Source organism: Chinchilla lanigera, unplaced genomic scaffold (assembly GCF_000276665.1).
Source record: "Chinchilla lanigera isolate Chin_1 unplaced genomic scaffold, ChiLan1.0 scaffold00061, whole genome shotgun sequence".
In the NCBI taxonomy this organism is placed as follows: domain Eukaryota; kingdom Metazoa; phylum Chordata; class Mammalia; order Rodentia; family Chinchillidae; genus Chinchilla; species Chinchilla lanigera.
Window position 1 is genome coordinate 5,714,479 of NW_004955462.1, and position 21,537 is coordinate 5,736,015.

The 21,537-nt window shown below is 42.7% G+C and overlaps 1 pseudogene; it reads left to right on the plus strand.

Moving 5' to 3' along the window:
* The first annotated feature begins 11,368 nt into the window (after positions 1 to 11,368).
* LOC102028276 overlaps positions 11,369 to 21,537 on the plus strand; it is a 12,685-nt pseudogene continuing 2,516 nt past the window's right edge.

The following is a 21,537-nucleotide window of genomic DNA, read 5'->3' on the forward strand; positions in this document are numbered from 1 at the left end:
TGGTACTATGGTGTTTTCATTTAACCTCTGTGATTCTGAGCCTGGTACTCAGCTTTAAGTCTAAGGCCTGGATGGAGTCCCACTCCTTTTCCCAAGCAGGTGCTGTCCCTCTTCACACTGTGTGGCTTAGAGAAGGGAGGAGCTGACAACTGGCAACGATTTCTTTATACCTTCTTCAGTACGCTTCTTTTTATTGTGCAAAAGCCACACCTTATGGTCTTTGGCCAGGCTTCTTTGGCTCTTGTTGGCATGTGAACAGCGGTTGAAATGGGTATGTCTAGGTGGTCACGATTGCTGGAGGACCTCACTCAGTTGCCATCTTGCTCTGCTGATACATACCTTTCTCCTACCCAGTCCCTAACCAACCTTACAAACTTACACAATTGCTTTATCTGAGAATATGATTCTTTAGACTAGCAACTCTGATTTACTATGACAATATGAATACCAATGACAGTATGAGTACCAATTTAAGATTTTTTTACAGTTTGGGTTTTTTGTTGTTATTTTCTTCTTGAGGTATACTTTGGTAGGCACTTATAAACAAGTTACCCTGTTTAAGTCCATTTGAGCTAATTCCTCTTAATGTAGTTATGCCACCAATATGTGTTCAGGTTCATTTGCTCCTTTTGCTTTCTTTCTTTTAGGAATTATTTACTATATTAACTTGGTAAAATACATGGTTTCCAAAGCTGCAGCTACAAAACAATATATATTCAGAGAAGTCTAGTTTATCTACCCTGTTCTACCTTTCTTTCCTATTTGAGTTTTTGTTAGGTTTTACTTTATTATGTAGAAATATGCATACATATTATGTATAAATATGAATTGTATACATATTATATATTGTATACATATATTATTACATTTAATGGTGTGTACAAATATATATACACATATATATTTTATATGTAGTATTCTTATTTCTCTTCTTTAGATTATAAAACATTATAATCTAATTTATAAAATACCTTGGAGATTAATTTATAACTACATAAAGTATTTCTTGTTCTTCTTTATAACTGTAGGCTACTTCATCGTGTAGATATGTACTAGTTTCCAACCAGCCCCATCTATATTGATGCATATTTGAATTTTGTCCAATTTTTTGTACTCGGAATACTTTTCCAATGAATAGATTTATACATGTTCTCTTTCTTGCTACATCTTGTTTTTATTGTTGTTGTACTACTTCTAGGGTACAAATAGCCCTCAGAGAGATAAACATACTACTGATAGTTCTGGGTAAATCAGCTGCTCAGATCACCTGACCTGGAATACGCATTCAACTATTTGCCAAAATAATCAATAAGTCACTTATTTCTCTGTGGATTGAGGCAGAATTAGGACACTTGGCACAGCAAAGGAAGTTTAAGACTGAAACTTGGAGAACAGGATCCACAGAGAAGATGTAAGGATAGATAACCATCTTCCTTTGTAATTTTGCCTCATTAGAGGATTGACTGGGACCAAAATGTTCACATGAAATGATTAGTTACTTTTCAGACAGACTATAATTCACTGGAGGTCACTTCCCTTTAAAATTGGCAGAAATAAAGCATGTGGTATGAGCTGCATAGTCACAGAGACATCAAGGCTATTATGCTAAGCCATATGATGAGACTTCCTCCCTCAGCAGCTACTAAGAATCCTCAGCAGCCTCCTCATATACAGTCTCTCCCTACTTACTAGAGAATCCTGGGTCATCCACAGTTGTATAGCAAACATAGCAAAAGAGACACTAAATGTGCCATTTCTCACAGTTTTAACAACCTTACCCAAATTCTTGAATACATCCTCAAAGATAGAAAGGAATTTAAAAGCAAACCACTTATTCTTATGAATGAATGGCAGACAAGAAGAGAAATAAGCTTTTCAGTGATTGGTAAGTATCATTCTAATTACTATTTTTTTCACTGCAATTTCAACTTTGAGGCTTAAAGACACCTCTATTAAGAGAAGATCAGATAAGGAGGTGGAGTACGGTCAGTTGCCGCTCCCAATCTCTGCCTGGTAGAGGCCTGTGGGAATTTAGCACAACTGAATTGCATTCCCCCCCAAAAATGAAAGCATGACAGACTGACAAATAGAAAAAAGTACACAACAGGGAGGTGGTGTAGAAATGAGAAAAGAGACTTAGAGCCTGTAATCGCAGAATGGGACATGGCAACATTCACTTCTGAGGTGAACTAAGCTAGAAAACCAGATTCTTAACCAAGGCCACCACATGCAAGGTGATGTTTTCCCATTCTTTGCCCTCTGTCAGACAGTAGCTCATGTTTACCTTTCAGGACTCAACCTAAACATGAGATATATCCCTACTCTCTACGAATTTATGGACATTCTAAACTATAGCTGGTTCTAGCTTAGCTGAGTTTAAATTCTATGGGATGTTCAGCTATGCTGTTGTCATGGCAACCATCACATTATAAACCTGGGCACTCAGGGGAGATGTTGATCACATTTGGAAGGAAGAACATACTTGACAGGAAAAGTTCAGCCTTTTAGACCGGGCTGACTGATGGGGAAGGACACAGGAGTGGGTAGCAGGGTGGAGACAGAGAATGAACACTTTAAATATCCTCCCCCAAGAGATGGAAAGGTTTAAGTTTCCTCTCTGCAGAAAATCCATCCTTAAGAGTTGCTAACCTCTCCTCCCACCATCCCATGATATCCAAGTGCCTCAGTTCCCCCTGTGATGCCATCCAAAAAATCCTCTTTTTTCTTCATTATTTTGGCCCTTTCTGTGAAATGCCTGGGAAAACCTATGATTCAGCCAAATCTATTTGCTTGGTGACCTCCAAACTTTACCTGTTGCATCACCCAGATATGGGTCTGCTTTTGACCTGAGCTACTTTCTCAGCTTCTCTCTGCTGCCCACCTTCTAAACACAGAGAAGTACTCTCCACCTTCCTCACAGATCAGTTCTCCACATAACAAGGACCCTGGTTGCATGTATCATGCTACTGTGTGCATTTGAAGACCTCTCACACATCTTTTGCCTTCCCAGGCAGGACCAGGAGCTATAGATCAGGTGTGAGATTCTGAGATACCTGGTTAGGCTGGCCATCCCTGTGTGAGGCAGTTCCCTTGCCCTCCGGCTGCATCTTCAGAAACGTGCTCAAGGACATGCACTAATCACCTTGGATTAGAACACTTACTTCAGGCTTTCTCTCCATTGGCATGGATAATCTCAGGCCCCTCTGACCCACTGGCTGTCTTGCTCTTCCCCATACATTGCATGGCTGGTTTCTTACTTTTCAGGGTGTAAAAGTCATCTTGCAGAAGCTTCCTCCTGTCTTCCAATTCAAAGACTCTCCAGTCAATGTAGTGCCATCACCCTGTTGTTGTGTTATTGCTGTTGTTGTTGTGTCATGAAAACACCAATATTTTCTTGTGTATTGTTGCATTATTTCTTTATTATCTCTGTTTCTTCTCAACAGTACAAGACCCATAAGAGAAAGGAGCTTGTCTGTGCTGCTTACAACTTGCCCCCTAACATATCACCAGGTCTCTATGGCATTATCAGTTAAGCACCTGATGATAAATCAGTGAATGCATATTCTAAGAAAGTAGCTGTAGCTTTTCTTCCATTATTTCACCCTTTCATTCACAAGAAAGGAACTAGCTTGTTTAATTCATTTTATAAGGTTTAGCTCCATTGTAACTACCATAATGATCATGACCAGTGCAGCATCATTTACCCAGGCTTTTTCTCCCTTTGCCCATCTAAGCCATCCCTCTCCACAGACAGGAACTAATTAATGAATTTATCAGAGACAAAAATGTAGCCAACTTCAAAAATTTTTAAAAGCCTTTCAGGTGTTCTTCAAGTATCTTTATAAGGTGCCATTACACATCTCTATCCAATCTCCAGGGATACTATGAAGTAGGAATCACATGACATAAAATGCAAGAGGGACTCTAAGAGTTTCAATGTTCAGGTCCCATGAGTAGTAACTGACATACCTGCTTTCAAAGCTGGGTCTTTAGATTTCATGTAAACCATGTGTGCCTTCAGATCTTCTGACACCACTTTCCACGAGGCAGTGTCACATGCTGGGAGCACCCTAGACCAGGACCTGCAAGATCTTTCCTAAGATTACCACTCACTGAGCCTGTGACTTCAGCAACTCTCCCTCTATAAAATAGGGTTGGCAAATGCAGACTGTCCATGCCAGCTTCCTGGGTTACAGTACTGAGCACACAGCTGACAACATACACGCTCTCCGCTGGTTCTGTTCACACCTTTGCTTCATTTACTCTGTAATTTACCAAATAGAAGGAGGAATCACAAGGAAAACCTCAATAAAGTCACAGGTTGGGGAGAACCAGTGGAGGGAGGTAGTGATATGGAGAAATTGCTCAGGAAGAAAGAAGAGGTATATAGCAACTGGTGCCCAGTGCTACAGTTTGGAACAAAATGTCCCATGAAGGTCCATGTGTTATAAAGGCTTTGTCCCCAGACCACAGCACCACTGGGAGGTGATGGAACATTTACAAGGTGTGACATGATAGAAGAAAGGTAGATCACTAAAGGTTGCCCTTAAATGTGATACTGAACCCTCACCTCATCTTCTTCTCCTTGCTTGCCAGTCGCCATGAAGTATTTGGTCTCCTGCACCACACACTCCTGCTATGAAATACTGTGCTGTGCCAGACCAGGCCCAAATGATCCTGGATTGAAAGCTCTGAAATCATCAGACAAAATAAGTCATCTCTCCTTTTCAGTTGATTAGCCCAGGTATTTTGTTGCAGTCATGGAAAGCTGACTAATACATCAAGCCATATTGCCATTTGAAGCAATATGAGGTTTTGGCAAATCCTAGAAATACATTTTGCAGTGAGAATAGCTGTAAAAAAAAAAAAAATGGCAGCTCCCAGCCAGCACATTTCAGGAGGTTTAACACAACAAACCCAAAGGAAACAAACCAGCCCCACAGGGAACTGAGCTCATCGCTCTCCATCCCCGTGACTGACAGTTAACGCTCAATATGGCAAACTGCTGGAGGATATTCAGCGACTCCCGCCCGTCTCTAGCTGAGGATTCAGATCTGACAGGTCAAATGAAACAAAATCATCCTTTACACCTCCCTGATCAAGTTTTCCAGAGAAACTGGTGAGAGAACAAAAACAAATCCCCAGAATAATCTTTCACAGAATCCTTCTCAAGACTGTAACTAAACTAAAACAAAAGCTAATAAAAAAAAGCTGAAAGTTTTTCTCATTTTAGTTGAATCAAAAGCTTCATGTTATGACCTAGAGAAGAGGCTCTTATATATTTTTCTTTTGACTTAAGACACAACAAAAATATTTTTTTTAATATCCTGTCGTGAAGAGACTTGGACAAATCTTAATTTTATGCTATGATTTTTGAGAGATTTCACCTGAAGGAAGTGCCAAGCCTCTCAGAGGTCTGTGGGGTACGCTGTGAAAATACTTTCCATTACAAATAGACAGAACCTTTTTTTCTTTCTTATTTATACAAGGACTTCTTTGATTTTCTGCATGTGACATTTTGGAATGAAAAAGTGGTGACTGCATTAATTCAAAACAAAACACGATGTCTTATTTTTTCTCTCCAGAAAATCCTAGTCAAAGTCCCTGAAAACAGACCTCCATGTGAGCTACAATCTGCCAAGCAGGGTCTAGCATTCCAGTTTCTGTCACTTGATCTGATACTAGCTTAAGTCACTGATTAGAGCCAATATTAATTGGAGCCTGAGGTGAAGCAAAGCATCTGAGACAGGCTGAGGGGACAGTATGATCAGTCATCTCAAGTCTGCAAGGAAAAGATAACTCCATTTGCCTGATTCCCCTCCTCTTCTCTTTTCCCCTACCTTGAATCAAACCATAGAATCAGATTGAGAAAGGAGGAGGAACAAAAAGACAGGGGCAGGGCTGGGCTTCTGCCTCTTACTGCCCTAGGGAAAAACCTGGGCTGTACTTCTCCTTACCTAAAGGGGTAAGTCCCAGGTGCCTGGCGGGCAACACCTTCCGCAGGCAAGTCATAGGTCAAATAGTTGTGCAGTGGACCCTCAAGTTATGACTGGCCTAACATACAAACAACTTGGGGTATGTCCGCAATTTTAATTTTAATTTTAACTTATGACCGAAGTCTTGAGTTATGACCCAAATGCTTATGGCTCCAGATGGTCTCAGATACAGATTTAACGCTTAAAGAGTTCTGGAAGGAACATTACAATCCCTCTCCTATTGGGGTTAATTGAGAAATCCTGGGATAATGTCTCTCTAAGGACACTGAGATCTTCCTGTATGCAGGAAAGAGACTTTGAAAGCTGTGTAGAGGAACATGGGCCTTCAATTAACAACATGAGTTACAACCAGCCCTCAGGAATGAATTGAGTTCATAAATCAAGGGTCCACTGTTATCTTCTCCTGCCTCAGAAAGCTGCCTGTCACCAAATGCTGAACCCAATAGGACAGATATGCACACACTTTCAACTATTACCCATTGGAGCTACACAGGCCCTCATGCAGTCAACGATGAGAAAGTGGAACGCTTGCCCAAGATTTCTTGTAGGAAAAGAGAAGACACAATCTGCATTTTCCATTTTTGAATCAGTGCTCTCTCTTACCTCCCTGACTTTTCTGAATGAGTAACTACCATAAGGCAAAGGAAAATAAATGTTGTACTCAATCTCTGTAGTCCAAGAATTTCCAGTTCCATTTGAGAACAGATGTCACATAGCTGTGAGTTACCTCACAGTAATATCCTGGAATAACCTCTGTGAAGTTAGCAAAGGGCAGTGAGTTTACCCATCCTTTCTCACAATGATCAGCTCTCCAGAGCTCTCCAGAATGCCCAGGTCAGAAGGATCAGCAGAACTCTGCAACAAGAACCATACACTGAAGCAGCAATGCAAATTCTGCCGTTATTATCACCTTCAAAAACTGACATTTTCCATAACAGCAGTATGATAGCTCTTCAAAAAATTAAAAGTAAAATTACCATACCATCTAGCAACACCATGGCAAATAATTTAAAGCAGGGTCTCTAAAGGATGTTTGAATGCCCAAGTTGGTAGCAGTGTTATTCATAATAGTCAAAGGATAGAAGCCACCAAAGGTCCCTCCAATGATGAATGGACAAAGCAAAACACACAGTAAAATATCAGTCAGCCTTAGAAAAGTGAAAGATTCCGACACATGCCACAATGTGAATGAAACTTGAGGCTATCACCCTAAGTGAAATAGGTCACAAAAGGACAAATACTATATGATTCCACTTATGGTACTTCAAGCAGTCAAACTCATAGAAATGAAAAGGAAGATTGTTGCTAGGGGTAGGTGGAGGAGACAGTGGGGAACTTATGGTTTAGGAGGTGCAGAGTTTCCATTTTGCAAGATGATGAGTTCTAGAGATGGATGGTAGTGACGGCTGCACAACAATATGAGTGTATTTAATGCCACTGAACTGCACACTTAAAATGATTCGGATGGTAAATTCTGTGTTATATGTACTTGCAACAATTTTGAAATAGCAATAAAATTAGCATTTTTACAAATACATATCCAACGTGTCAAATTGGATTTTTATTGGTGAAACTAATGAGTTTTAAGTACCAGGATAAATATTAGAAATTGTCCTTCATGGGTGAAATTAAAGCTATTCTGGGCCTGTGAATTCACTGAAATTGCTTAGAAGCACTTCCCAGACTTGCAAAAAGTGGGCAGAGAACACGACTCAGTCAGTACTCCGGACACCCAGTGATAACACTCAAGGTCTGCTCCCCATTAGGGCAGTGTGTCCTCAGGCTGCTTGTTGCTAAGAAAAGCACAGAATCCAGCCAACATTTGGCATATACCTGTAATCCCACCCTATATGGGTGGCAAGTTTGAGGCTGGTCTGGGCAGCTTAAGAAGACCCTGTCTCAAAACAAAATAAAAAGGGCTGGGGAATAACTCAGTGGTAGAGCACTTGCCTATTATTCACAAGGCCCTGAGTTCAAACTTCCATGGGAATGGGTACAGACAAGGGTAAGAAGAGGGAAGGGAGGGCAGGGGAGAGAGGAAAAAAGAAAAGATAGCACTAAAATCCTATCTCAAGAGTTGCAGAACAAGGGGTTCATGGTGGTACATACCTGTAATCTTAGCACCCAGAAGGCAGAGGCAGGAGGATCAAGGCCAGCCTAAGCTACACAGGGAGTTCAAGGCCAGCTTGAACTAAATAGTGAAACCTCATCTAAAAAAAAAAAAAAAAAACAAAAAACAGACAGAGAGAGTTGCAGAACTGCTTGTGCAAGTCTGCCGTGGCTGCTGCGATGATGTCTGCCTAACAACACCCATATAGAGCTGTCTGTCTACTGTAGCCTGATAGCATGAGGGAAACACCTCACACATTCAAGCATCGCTGGTGGCTCTTTACCAAAACTCAGCTAGGAACTGCAGAGAGAGGCAGACTCGCTGTGAGACTGATGACATTTCCATTCCAAACTCCCTCCCTCATGGTAACTTCTTGGGTTCTGTACCTAATTTTCCAGACACAGTTGTGCAGGCTCCCAGCAGTCCTTGGCTAGAGCTGACCTGAGTCTGACTTCACCAGTTCCTGCCACTCTCTGGAAGGAGGAATCCGGTCTTTCTCTACATAATTTCCTCCCCTTTCTTCACTTCCTTCTTTGCACCCCACTTTGCCGCCCCCAGCACAGGAAAGGATTAGGAAGGCAGGCAGCCCACTTCCTCAGGAAGAGCCTAAACATGGCGCTCACCAGAGCAGGCTTCTCCCCACCGCTCCCAGAGGAGGCTGGGTAAAGGAGGAACAGGGAAAAGGCCTGGCTGAATCAGGGAACCTTTGATTCCCTGAGGAGAGAGAAGGAAAAGATTCAGAGTAGAAGTGCCCAAAAGAAAAGGCTGAGGCAGGCAAGCCCCAGCCACCTGGGAGGATGGATTTCTCAGCCTCCGATCAAAGTGGAGACTTGGATGCCTTGTGAAGCCCTGAGGGAGTTTGAGGAGAACCCTGATTTGACCTGATGAGGCTACTTCTGTACCTGGGTTGAAAGGGAAAGAACAGAGCAGCAACCTGGGCCTAGTTAAGCACACAGAGAGCAGCAGAAATGTGGGCCCTGGAATTCAAATCCCTGCCTCACTTCTTAAAATCTGCATTGTTTCTAGGGGAAGTAACATTTGAGAACCTTGGTTTCCTTTCCATAAGCAAGAGAAATGGAAGTTACCTTCTCAGATGATTTCACGTCTGTTAGGAAAGAGCATGCGTGAAGCGACTGCGTGTGGCGGCTGCTGGAGCAACCTGGGCCTGCACTTCCGCTGGCACAGCCCGCCCTGCTGGAGCCTGCACAGGCCACTCTGGCCTGGGTTGGGATGGCAGAACAGACTGTTTTACTCTTCCCAATTGTTACTCAATCCTCCCATTCGGCATTACTTCAGGGTATCAGAAACCCAGAAGTTTTACGGAGCCAGAAAAGCAGCACTAATATTTTTAGGTGAAAACTAAACCTTTGCGCTCTATTACTAAGTTTCTAGACTTAGCTTTAGAACCTGTGTGTGCCTCTGTCTCCAGCCAGGATCCCCCACCAGCTGTGTAGGGAAGGCTCAGCCCGCAGCCCCCGCTCGCAACCCAGATTCTGGATGGGTGTAGGCTTTATGCTAGAAATTCCTCCTTCGCTCCCCTTTCTTGTCCCTGTGTGTGCTCGGCAGCTGCAATTCTGCAAACAGTGGCTGGGCCAGATTAAGACCACCCGAGATCAGGAAGCCGAGAGCCAGAGACAGTCAGGCTGCTTCTCACCTCCCTGACAGCTCTGAGAAGGGGGTCAGAAGTCCAGGCAAAAGACTCTCACCCCTAGTCCAGACAGCTTTCTGCTACCTCCATGATCTCCCTGGGGAAAAGGATATCCGTGATTGTGGGTTTGTGGGCCTGAATTCCAGCCCCAGCTGCTCTTTTAAAGCTGTGCAATTTGTTGGCCTCTTGCATGTCTCTGAGCCACACTTACTCACAGAATGAGCAAAGTGAAGGCACGGATAACGTACCACCTCAGTCCAGTGAGAAGCAGCTGTGATGTGCCCAATAGACATCCGACATCCACAGTTAGTTTTTACCCAGTGTCCCATGCTCTTTCCAAAGCAGAGCCTGGCTTTCCAGTTTCATTCAGTGCTTCGCTCATAGTGAGCAAACCGTGAGAGCCCAGAAGTGCGAGCAAAACCTTGGCCACCAGAAAACCATGCACCAGGCATGGGAATGGGACGGGAGAGCTGGTGGGAGTGCAGAGGAAGTCAGGCAGGAGGAGGGAGCCCTGGAGGGTACCTTGGCCAGCCTTGGTCATAGCCACTGTGCAGCCTCCCCTCATCAGATCCTGGGAACAGCACGATCAAAAATAACAAATAGTTCCATTTTAGCTCAACACACAATGGTTGCACAGCTAGCAAAGCCCAAACAGAAATAATGATTATCTTTCTCCTTTGTAGAAGGGTGCCGTGTGCTGTTGCCAGTCCCGCAGAGCTGGGGCTATCACTGGCCTCGGAGAGACCCTTCCCTGAAGCAGCACAGCGGAGTCCCTTTCTTCCTCTGCTGTCCACACTTCTGTCCCAAGCTTGAAAGGTCCAGCTGCCTCTCTTGGACCAGAAGTGGCTACAAGAAGGAGGATCCACCTTGCTGGATTTCCACAGCCTCCCAATTTCAAGGTTGTCTTCTTTTCTCTCTGGCTACTTCTCTGAAATAATTTTGAAAACTGACTCCTTTTCCTTTTGCCTTTCTCAGGGTCAGACCTTTCCCAGCATCTGTGCAGAGCATTTGTACTGAAGAGGAAGGGGATGTGTCTGGCTCTTCCTCTGGCAGCTTTGTGATTTCTTTCTGTTTGGGCCACAGAGGGCTTTGCGGGAGAGGAGAGATGGAATCATGCTCTTTTTTTTTTTTTTTTTTCACCCACTGAATATTCATCAGGTGATAGATTCTACCTCAACAATCAGCCAAGGGAATAAAAACAGTTTGCAGCCAGCTTTCTGCCGTAGATAGAGCTCCGAACCATTGTAAGGTAGACTTTTTCCTACTGGGTGAAGTTGAGACAAGCAGCTGTGATTTCCCCAGACATAGCCCATGTTCAGAGCAGATGGCTGTCACAGCAGCTCCTGGTAAGTGGCAAGAATGATCTCACTTCCTTTCCCTAAAGGTAACTATCCTCATTACTCTCATTACTGAGCTGAATGAACCTTGGGTGCATAATAGAATTTTCTTTAAAATATTCATCATCTGACAGCTGATATTTCAGCCATATTTCACTTGAAGACTACATTGGGAGAAGGAGGCTGAGCGGCGGTGCTCAATTAACTTAGTATTTTGCGCACCTTCTGAAACGACTTTTCAAGTCCAAGTCATTAAAAATTCATGGCGCCATGTAACATGTTCCTCTCCGTGAGCTCCCTGCACAGGACGGAGGTGGTCCTGCTGCACATTTGGCCCTGCCTACATGCACACCAGCAGCTGGAGACATTCGGAGGTCCTGCCAAGGGCAGATGGAAACTCCCGCCTTTCCACCTTCTGCTTTCCCAGAGCACCGCTCTGTGCAGACAGCATCGGCACCTCTTCCTGAGCAGCATGAATGGGCAGAACAGCGCCTGCGCAGTTCCCAGCCAAAAGGGAGGTTCTGGTTCATAAGCATACGTTTGAAATGCGCAAGTGGGAAACACAAGGGGTAGACATGGGTTCCCATCCAATTTTTGACATTTACTTCTCTGATCCTCCCTTTCCTCATCTGTAAAATACAGTGTGAACACTGGGAATGGCAGAGAGCAGGAGCAGAAAGCAGTGAGGGAGGAAGGGTCACACCTGAGGCCGGATGCCCTAGGCAGCACTTCTGGCCTCAGTTGTGAGCTCCCCGGGCCATAGCCCAAGTTTTAATCACCTCTGTGCCCATGCTCAACACGTGTCTGGAACAGTAAACGGGTGTAGCAGAATTAGTGTGAAGAAATTGTAACTATATACAATTTTAATTATTCTAATTACTCATTATCAATATAATTATTTAATGATACATTAACCCCTTGATTACAACTTCAGAATATATAAGAATTATTGTGAAGTGAATAGAAACCAGTCGGTGACAATGTAATCATTTTAGGGAAAATTTTAACAAGAAACTGACAAAAGTAAGTTGTTCTAATTCCTGCTGCTGCCAGGTCGCAGACAAGCAAGAATTGGCCTTCAGAAGAGAGCGGCCAACAACAAAGCCTGACCCTTTGGACTAAGGCTAAAAACAAGCTTGCTCATTGCATCCCAGTCGCTAATGGACATTTGCCCAAAGCCCCTAAACCATTCCATAATTTGAAAATCTTTGGTTTGCTTGTTGTTTCTCAGTTCGCTGAGGTTCAGCTTTGTCTCTGCATACAAACACTCAGAATCTTATTCAACCTGTTCCAAACCACTCTGGTCTAGAAATAGGGCTTGAAATCTCGCCAGCTGGGGGTTTTATGCAATATTTCCAGTACTTCTGCTTTCAAAACAAGGTGGTGGAAAGAAAATACCGGACCAGCCCTACTGTGGTGTTCCAGAACTTTCCCAGTTTGGCCTGGACATTTTGATCCTCTTCAGACAATTGTTGAGAGATACAACTATGAAAAGTAAAAATAATATTGCTTTCCCTTTGTTTAACATCAGATGGCTTATGCATAGCTAATGTGATAAGCTATTATTCAACAGGCCATAAAGTGTGGTGGTGGTTCACAGCCTCCAGAGCCAGATTATTTGGGTTTAAACTTTCACTCACCTGCAGGTTGGTGATATCCAGCCACTGCTTAAACTCTCCATGCCTCTGTTCCCTCATCTGTAGTGCAGACGTACTACTATACCTATTTCATATAGGCCCTGGATTTATTGAATTACTGTAAGTACAAGCCCTTGGTACATATCAAGTACAGATAACCTTCGCTATTATTATTGACTACGTTAGGCCTCAGCGTGACCTTCTCACTGTGTGCTTTCTAGATATAATGACCTTCATCATTCATGTGTGGATATTTTGGATACCCAGCAAGACCACATTCCATGAGGGAAAGGGTAGTGTATTAGTCAGTGTCCTATCACTGGGACACAATGTTGACACCCACAATTTAAAGGAGGACAGGTTTAATTTGATTTGTGGTTTTAGAGGATTCCATCCATCCATGGTTGGCTGGCTGTAAGGCAGGAACATCATGGCAGAAGGGTGTGACAGAGCAAAGCTGTTTAGCTCACAGTGGCAGGAAAACAGAGCAGGGAAACAGCACCAGAGAGGAAAGAGCAAGGAACCAAGCATAGATCCCAAGGTCACTTCTCCATGACCCACCTAGGCATACCCAGAAGTGTGCTTTACTAATCCCCTGGGCAGCTCCCAAGCCAGTCAAGCTGACACCATCAAGCTTAACCACCTCAGGTACATTGTTGTCCTTTTGCTCCCTCATAATATCTACTGCTGTGATAGATGCACAGTAAGTGATTAATGAATACTAATGGAGGTGATGAGTCAACTGTAAATTCTTATGCTGCCATGTGCCAACTCAAAAGTCTCCAGCGATTTCTTTTGCTTGAGGATCAAGTCTAATGCCTGGCAGAAAGCCCATTCTCTCTCAAATGGCAGAGATTCTCTTCACCCACCCTCCCCTGACCCAGCTGCTTTGCTCCCAGATCCCAGCTATGGATGGCACTTCCAGACTCACTGCCTCGGCTCCCTTTTCTCCTCCAGCTTCCTCGGGGCCGTGCTGGGTGTTTTATTTTCTTCTTTCCCTAATCACATATGTCCTTCAAAGCCCACTCACTACTTCCTCCTGCTCCATATTGCTCCCTGACTCCCCAAGTCAAGCAATTACCTTTGTCTTCTCTTGACTCTTGGAACTGATAACTACAATTCATTTGGAAGGGCTCAAATTGAGGCTTAGTTATCGGTCAAAATATGATGCATGACTCATCATGTTTATACTTTAACTGATTATCTTCTTGATAGGTTATAAACTCAGGTAGGTCAAAGACACGGCCAATCTTGCTCACCATCTTAAGCCCTAGAATAGCACTGGTATAAACCAGATATATTAGCTGTCTACGGTTGCATAACAGATCACCCCCATATTTGGCTGCAGAAAACAAAAATAGTCACTAATTACTGCTCACAGTTTCATGAGTCGGGAATTCGGGAGCAGCTTGTCTTGTGGTTCTGGCTCAAGGCCTCTCTTGAGGCTGCTGCAGATGCTGGCTTGGGCCACAGGGATTGGAAGACGCCATGAGGACTGGAGGATCCACTTCCGAGGAAGCTCACCCACCATGCTGACAAGTCAACACTGGCTGCTGGCAGGGCCTCCCCAGGGCGCTTCCAGAGCCTTCTCCCAGCAGAAGGCTGGCTCTGCCCTTCTGAAATAGGATCCAAGACCAAGGCAGGAGCCATATTTCCTTTTCAGAGCTGGCTTTGGAACCAACCAGTGTCAATGCTTCTGGCTTCTGAAGTCAGTAAGTAACTGCTTTGGGTTAAGTGCCTTGCTTGCTAGTCTATACGCTCCTTGAAAGAAGCTACCATTTCACACTCTTTCAGTGTTTAGTATGTAGTGTCTAATAAACACTCAGATCTTTAATGCATTTGCAAGTGATAGAATTAATTGCCCTTGAATATTGTTAATATTTTCATAATTGGTCAATGCATGGCTTAATTTTTAGGTTTTCATCAAACAATAATTTATTCACATGAATAATGTTTGAGGAAATAGAACTCCCACTCTTTAAACAAGAACAGGATTTTGATGGACACCATCAGGAGCCAGTTGAAGATAATCTCCTTTAGCTACTGAGCAGAACGCTTTGTAATTTTCTTATTTAAGTGTTATGTCTACATGTTTGAGGTTTTCGTTTGCTTTTGTTGGCATGCAGTCTCCGTTTCTGGACCACCAGTACTCCTAAAGACCAAAATTAATTGCTGGTTTTATAGTTTTATATGTCTAAATGATAGGGATGCCAGATTGCTTCAAAATGAAAACACATCCAAATTTAATGAAGTTCAAAGGAAGAAATGTTTATTTATGGATTAAAGCATAAAACGATCTGTTGCTTGTAGTTCCTGAAACTGTGACAGCTTTTCCTAGCGGGCTAAGGGAGGGTGAGTGAGAAGAGCAAGGGAGAGAGTCCTCCATCAACAATCCAGACAGACAAACAAAAGACTCCTGAGTCTTCTGTCATGGGCTGAGAACACAGATGATGAATAGGCAAAGTCGGAGGCAGGCAGGAGCATCTGGTAAGAGGGTGGAGGTTTTGTTCTGTCAGCTCCCCACACATCTCACAGGCGTGTGTCAACATGTCTTCAGGAATAGAGCATACTCTGTCCCTTTGGGGCATGGCTTTGCTGGTTATTGAACTTCAATGACAGTAAACATTCCCAGAGCTGTTGGAACAGAGGGAACAGAGAATCTAAAGTATATGGCCACCGAAGAGGCTAATTTCCATGCCTTTGATGACCATCCAGTCCCTGTATGCAAGCAATGCCTGAGATCAAGTCCTTGGGTACCATGTTTGTAGAAGTGGAAGACACAGGTGTATGTACAGCAGAGCAGAAGCCCTGCCTTGTCTCTGAAGTGCTCCGTTATTGCCACACCCTTAATCACAAATTTTTATTTTACCTTATAGAGAAAAATCTGACATTCATTATGTGTCAAATAATGATTGTATATACTTATACGGTACAGTGTGACCTTTCAATTCATATATACAAGGTATAATGATCAGATGGGGGCTAATGCCATATCTCTAACCACAGACTTTTATCATTTCTTTGTGTTTGGAACATTCAACATCCTTCAGCGCATCTTAACAAGTAACGTGTTTCCCTTCACAAAATAGATACACTAGTATCTAAATACATTTATTTTACTCAGTAGCATACTTAAGCTAACACATTCCTCATTTTTATTCCATTTGAACTTGAGCTTACTCTAGAACTTGTGAATATTGCACAGTGATGCATAATTTACTATTTAGGTAAGTATTTTTCTATTAATTTACTTTTAAATTCTTCCAAACTCTACATCAGTTTTCCTTGAAATGAATTGCAGTTCGGTTGTAGTAGAAAGAACATTAGATTTGGATTCAGGAAATCTATGTCTAAATCTCATGTTTCCTGCTTATTTTCTTTGTGATCATAAATATATCACTTAAATTCTCAGAGTTTCAGCACAGTTTCATCAGTGTAAAGCAGAGAGAATCCTATTGTCTTCTATGCTTCACAGAGTTGCTGTAAAAATCTAAATCACTGATGTCGGTACTGAAAGCCCTAATATGTAGAAGACTTTCCGAAGAGTGAGATATGTTCATATTTTTATCTTGAACATAAAATATTCAAGTACAATCCTTCTACTAACAGCCAGCGTGCCCTCTGCATCATGCCGACCAACAATGTCTCCATCCGTGTCAGAAATCTATGTGACCATGTTAACTGATTTATTATAAGCTCCTGATTTCACTGAAATTGTCCATGGGTCAAATTGTGGGTCTCAACATGAATGTTAGCTAATGATGCCCCTTCAAAGCTTGGTCAATTACTAGGAATTTAGGTGGGTAACAGTGATTTTCTCCCAGGTCTAATCTTTAAACTCCTACGGTATGAGATGAAACTATTTTCACCCTCTTCTTCTGTGTCTAAATACTTTGATGTAGCTTTTAGATGGATTAGAGACATGGTTTTACTACCATGAACATAAAATAGTCTGAAGAAAGGAAACAGACCTGAAATTAATTATCGCAAAAAAAGACAACTCACCAAAAACAGTCATCATTTGAGGCATGCTATCCCTATGACTCCACACCAGAAGCTAGTTTGGTTACTCAGTGGCAAACTGGGTGGCTGGCTTCCATGTTGGGAGGCAAGACTTCTCAAGATCAAATGTTCCACCAGAACTCTGGGAAGGTTCTCTCATGGTCAAGCTGGCCAACTGGCAGCACCTCCCCTAAACATTTTCCAGGCAAGTCACCACTTCCATGATCTATGGCATGGAACAGTGGAATTTAGCTGCAGAATTGAACCCAAAGACAATATTCCTTCTCAGGTCTGTACTGGGATATGAAAGACTTCCCAGCAAGAAAGTATTCAGCTAGATCTACTTCCTTCACATAGCAAGAGCTTCACTACCTGTATGTCTGGTGTTCGATTACCAAATCACTTAAATCAGGCCCAGGGGCTTTATTCCCCAAGCATTTGCCTAAGAAGTCTTGCCAGGCTTAAAACCTCCACTCTTGGTACTGCTAAAAGTCCATGGAAATAACCATAATTCAGAAAGGAATGATTCCAACTCCCTCAAATAACAATCCACATAACACATTCCTTTTAGAATTCAGTACCAAGAAAAAGTCTATTTCCTTTGATGAATTTCCTTATTTCATTTCTTCAAGCAAATGAAAGTCTGAAGCATATCTTTGTGTTGGTATCTAGAGATAAATTTAGTATTAAAGTATAAAATTTGGTTAACCTACAGTTATAATTCCACTCTTCCTTCTCACTCCATGGTGGATGCAAATGTATACACAGTATTCACACACACACACACACACACATGCGCGCGCGCACACACAAGCACTCATGCACACAATGGTAGCAGCATCCAAGTTAAGCAGATTTTGAAAGCAGGTACACTTACAAATAAATTTATCTTACCAAAATATTACTCAAACATGAGGTGGCAGGACTTGAGCACATAAGAACAATGAGTATATTTTTATATATTTTTGAGTTAAAATATCTTCAGTATCTCCCTGAAGCAAACTCCTTAGCCTAATCAGCCTCCTCAGTTATCAAACTTTCCAGCATGTTGACCTTGAACTTCCCAAATTCCAGAACTATCAGTTAATACATTTCTGGTTTTTTATAAGCTACTTAGTCTCAGGTATGTTATCATAACAACAGAAAACAGACTAAGACAGTTGGTTGACAAAGTGAAAAGTTGAGGTGCTAAGATTCTGTTTCATTTTCCAAGCTTTTGATATTAGACATAAAGAATTCCACCAGACCCATATATACATATACATAGAACATGTCCTTTGCTTTCTCCTGTTTACAAAAGCTCATCTTGCCATTTTTATAGAGCTCAGGACTACAATGTTCCTGAGGAAGTTCAAATCAATATCATAAGAGATGATTTGTCTGCCAGGTCAGTACATTGTCATCAATGGGTCCAGTCAAAATGCTCGCTCAAGTGCAAAGATCAGAGGAGACTGGAGTCAGACTTCTCTGAAATCTGCAAGGATGCAAAGGCCAGAACTCAAGGGACTAAGTACTGCTACCTACCAGGAGACAGAGAAGTAGCAACAGGATGTGGATAACATAGAGCCCAGCTGTCCCCAGAGCATTTACAGCTTACAACTGAGATCCATATTGTATATTTATTTAGATATTTTGATACACTTGCTGAGCATTTCATACACATGAACAACTCTACTTGCATACGTGAGGAGCAGAAACTTTAAAGTGTATTATGATTTATATCTAAAATGTCCTCCACAGCCTCATGAGCTCCCAAGTGAGACCCTTAGGAGTGACTGTGTATCATGGGCGTGTGATACTAGATTATCACTGTGTGCTAACTAGATTAGTCCACTGATTGGATTGGCATGGTTCTGGGTGTGGCTAAATCTATTTACTAAAAACAAAAGACCCACCCTGGGTGTGAGTGGCATCAACCAATAGGATTGTGCCCTGAATAGAATAAAGAGGGAAAGAGAATCTTGCTGCTGCTGCCTCCTGTCTTCCCTGTCATGGACTGTTTCTCCTCTGTGATTCCCCCTGTCATGTTTCCTTGCCTTGTAATCATCTAACTATGGACTGAAACCTCTAAAAACTGTGAGCTAACAAATCTTTCCTCCTTTAACTTGTGGTTGTCAGGTATTTTGTTCCAGCAATGAGAAAAGAATGTGACAGGTTTAACTGAAGTAAATTTATGTAACAGGCCTACAAGCAGAAGGCAAGATGAGGTAAGAAATGTTAACCCTGATCATGACACAGGAATTTCTCCTTCTAAACTGAAACACTTGCTCCTGAAGTAAAACTGGGGAAACACCATGTTCGTTACATAATCCAGCTCTAAAAGCGTAGATGCTTCTCCTTTCCTTTCTTGCTGTGTCTAAGTCTATTCCGTCTTGTCCTCCCCACACACTACCACTAACTCTGTGCAGACACACACACTGACACACACACACACACACACACACACACACACATATATTGTATGCTACTTATTGCCTTTCCTAATCCAGTGAGTGTCCTTTTGACAGCATACAGCTACCTGGGACGTTCTATGCTGCTTTGGGGAGTGAAACCAGGAGAAATCACCTGTGGGGTATATGCATGTGCATATGCATGCATTTGCCTATACATGCATGTGTAAGTGTGTGTGTGTGTGTGTGTGTGTGTACTGCGTGTGCATGTATCCCTGCACGCATATGTTTGTATGTGCATCTGTGCATCATCTATGTGCCCTGTGCATGTGTGTGTGTGTGTGTATGCATAAGTATGTGTGTTGGGGTGACACAACCAAAAGGGAGAAAGGAAAATAGAGAGCACGACAAGACAGATTGCCTAAATACCTAACAAATTACCCACTACAATGGAATCAGCTCTTTCAATAATCCATCCTTTAACTTGTAACCGGCCCACAACAAAAACAAAGATAAATACAATTAGGGATGGGAGGATGTCTTTTTATCTAAGAAGGGAAGGGAAGCATAAAACAAAAAGTAAGCAAGCTTAGAAAAATAGATCTCTCCCTCCATTTTTTTTTTTTTTTTTTTTTTTTGCCAAATCCAAGATTCGCTGCCTATAACATTGGCAGTTTATAGTGGCAATTAACATCAATCCTAGGGTCTAATTAACCTCAATCAACAAGTCTAAGTAGGTTAATTAAATAGGATTTGGCTAAGCATAAAGCACAAAAATACAGCTGTCTCATTTAAATATGATTTCCTAAGGAAACTCACCATTTACCAAAGTTTTTCAATTTCTTTTCTAGGAGCAGAGCATCTTGGCAGGGGGCAGGGGTGGGAGGGCACACATGTCACTAAGAGACTGCTTCCTAGGGACTCTTGGGTAAAGCCAGTCCTATGTAGCTTGAGTATTACTGCCTGGTTATCCGCACTCCTCTCAACCTGTTCTTTTCCAAGCAGCAGCTCATCCCTTTGTTGTTTATTTTGCACCCTTTCCACCCACACCTACCTCCATCCTTATGTTATGAATTTTTTTCATGGTAAAGAGCCTGTTTGATTAATGCTATCTCCTTAAAATCATCAAGCAGAGTGCTTTGTGAGTAGTAAGTGCCCAGTTAATTGTTCCTTTAATTGGACTTTCATCAAAATGTACTTTTTTTTTCTCACCACACCCCAAGCATAACTTGGATTTCTGGGTCCTAGGGTAACACTGCTCAGACCCTCAGCAGGAGAAAGGGGCCTTTTCCTTCAGCATCTTTCTCACTCTCTAGCATCCTCCTACCTCTGCACCTCACATCACCCCACCATGGAGTTAATCGGGACAGTGTAGCCAAGGAATGCCTCACAAGACCTGATTACACTGCTTTCAGAGGAACATGTCATAGCCAAATTAGTTCTGAGAACAGAGGCCCCTGCTTCACAAATCTTCACAAGGCCAAATCAGCCCATTCTTACTCCACCTCAATTCGGTCATTCTTCAGAGTCTGCTGGCTACTGTGTCTGGATGAATACATGATTGTATTTTACTAGATGCATTTCAAGTGGCATACACATAGCTGCCTCTTCAATCTCAGGTGCAAATCTGAGAGGTGACAGTCTGATAGCCGATCACCTAACAGTGAACAAGAGAGCCTTCCAGGGCCCGAGCACTAAGATCACAGCACCCAGATTGAAAGGGGCCTCAGAAACCAGCCAGCTGAGCCTTCTCAGTTTACAGATATGGAATAAGCAAGTGTACAGACCACACCACCAGGGACTTGGAACCCAGGCTCATGGACCCAGCCCAGGGCTGGTTCTTGGCCCTTGCTGCTCCTCTGGTTGGCAAGGAGCTCCTGTCACTCCACCGGGAGCAAGAACATTATCACATAGCATGCTACAGTTCCACTGCATCCACAGAAGTGCAGAGGCCAGCTGACTCCTCAGGCCATGCTGCAGGGTTGGTGTTATCTGTGCTTGCTGAAGAAGGAGACCACCACCTCCCACGGGCTGCCCACTCTGAGCAATAAACACTACTGCCACATGTCATCTGAGGAGGAACTGAAAATTATCATTTTAAATCTTATTTTTAGGTTGAAACACCAAGACTTCATTTTTTCATTTTCAAACTCAGATTGAATCCTGTGTTTGTAACAGTTAAACTACAAAATCAAGCAAGTCAGGCTGAAGATAACGTGGGCAATCCCATCACTTTGGCTTACTAATTCATAAGGAGACAACCATCCCAAACAAAATAGCTGCATTCTCCCTTCTCATCTTTCGGCCTCCTCTTCCTCTTCCTCCTCCTTCTTCTTCTCTTTCTTCTCTTTGTTCTTCTCTCTGTGTGTGCCTCTGTGTCTCTCTCTCTCTCTCTGTCTCTCTCTCTCTCTCTCTCT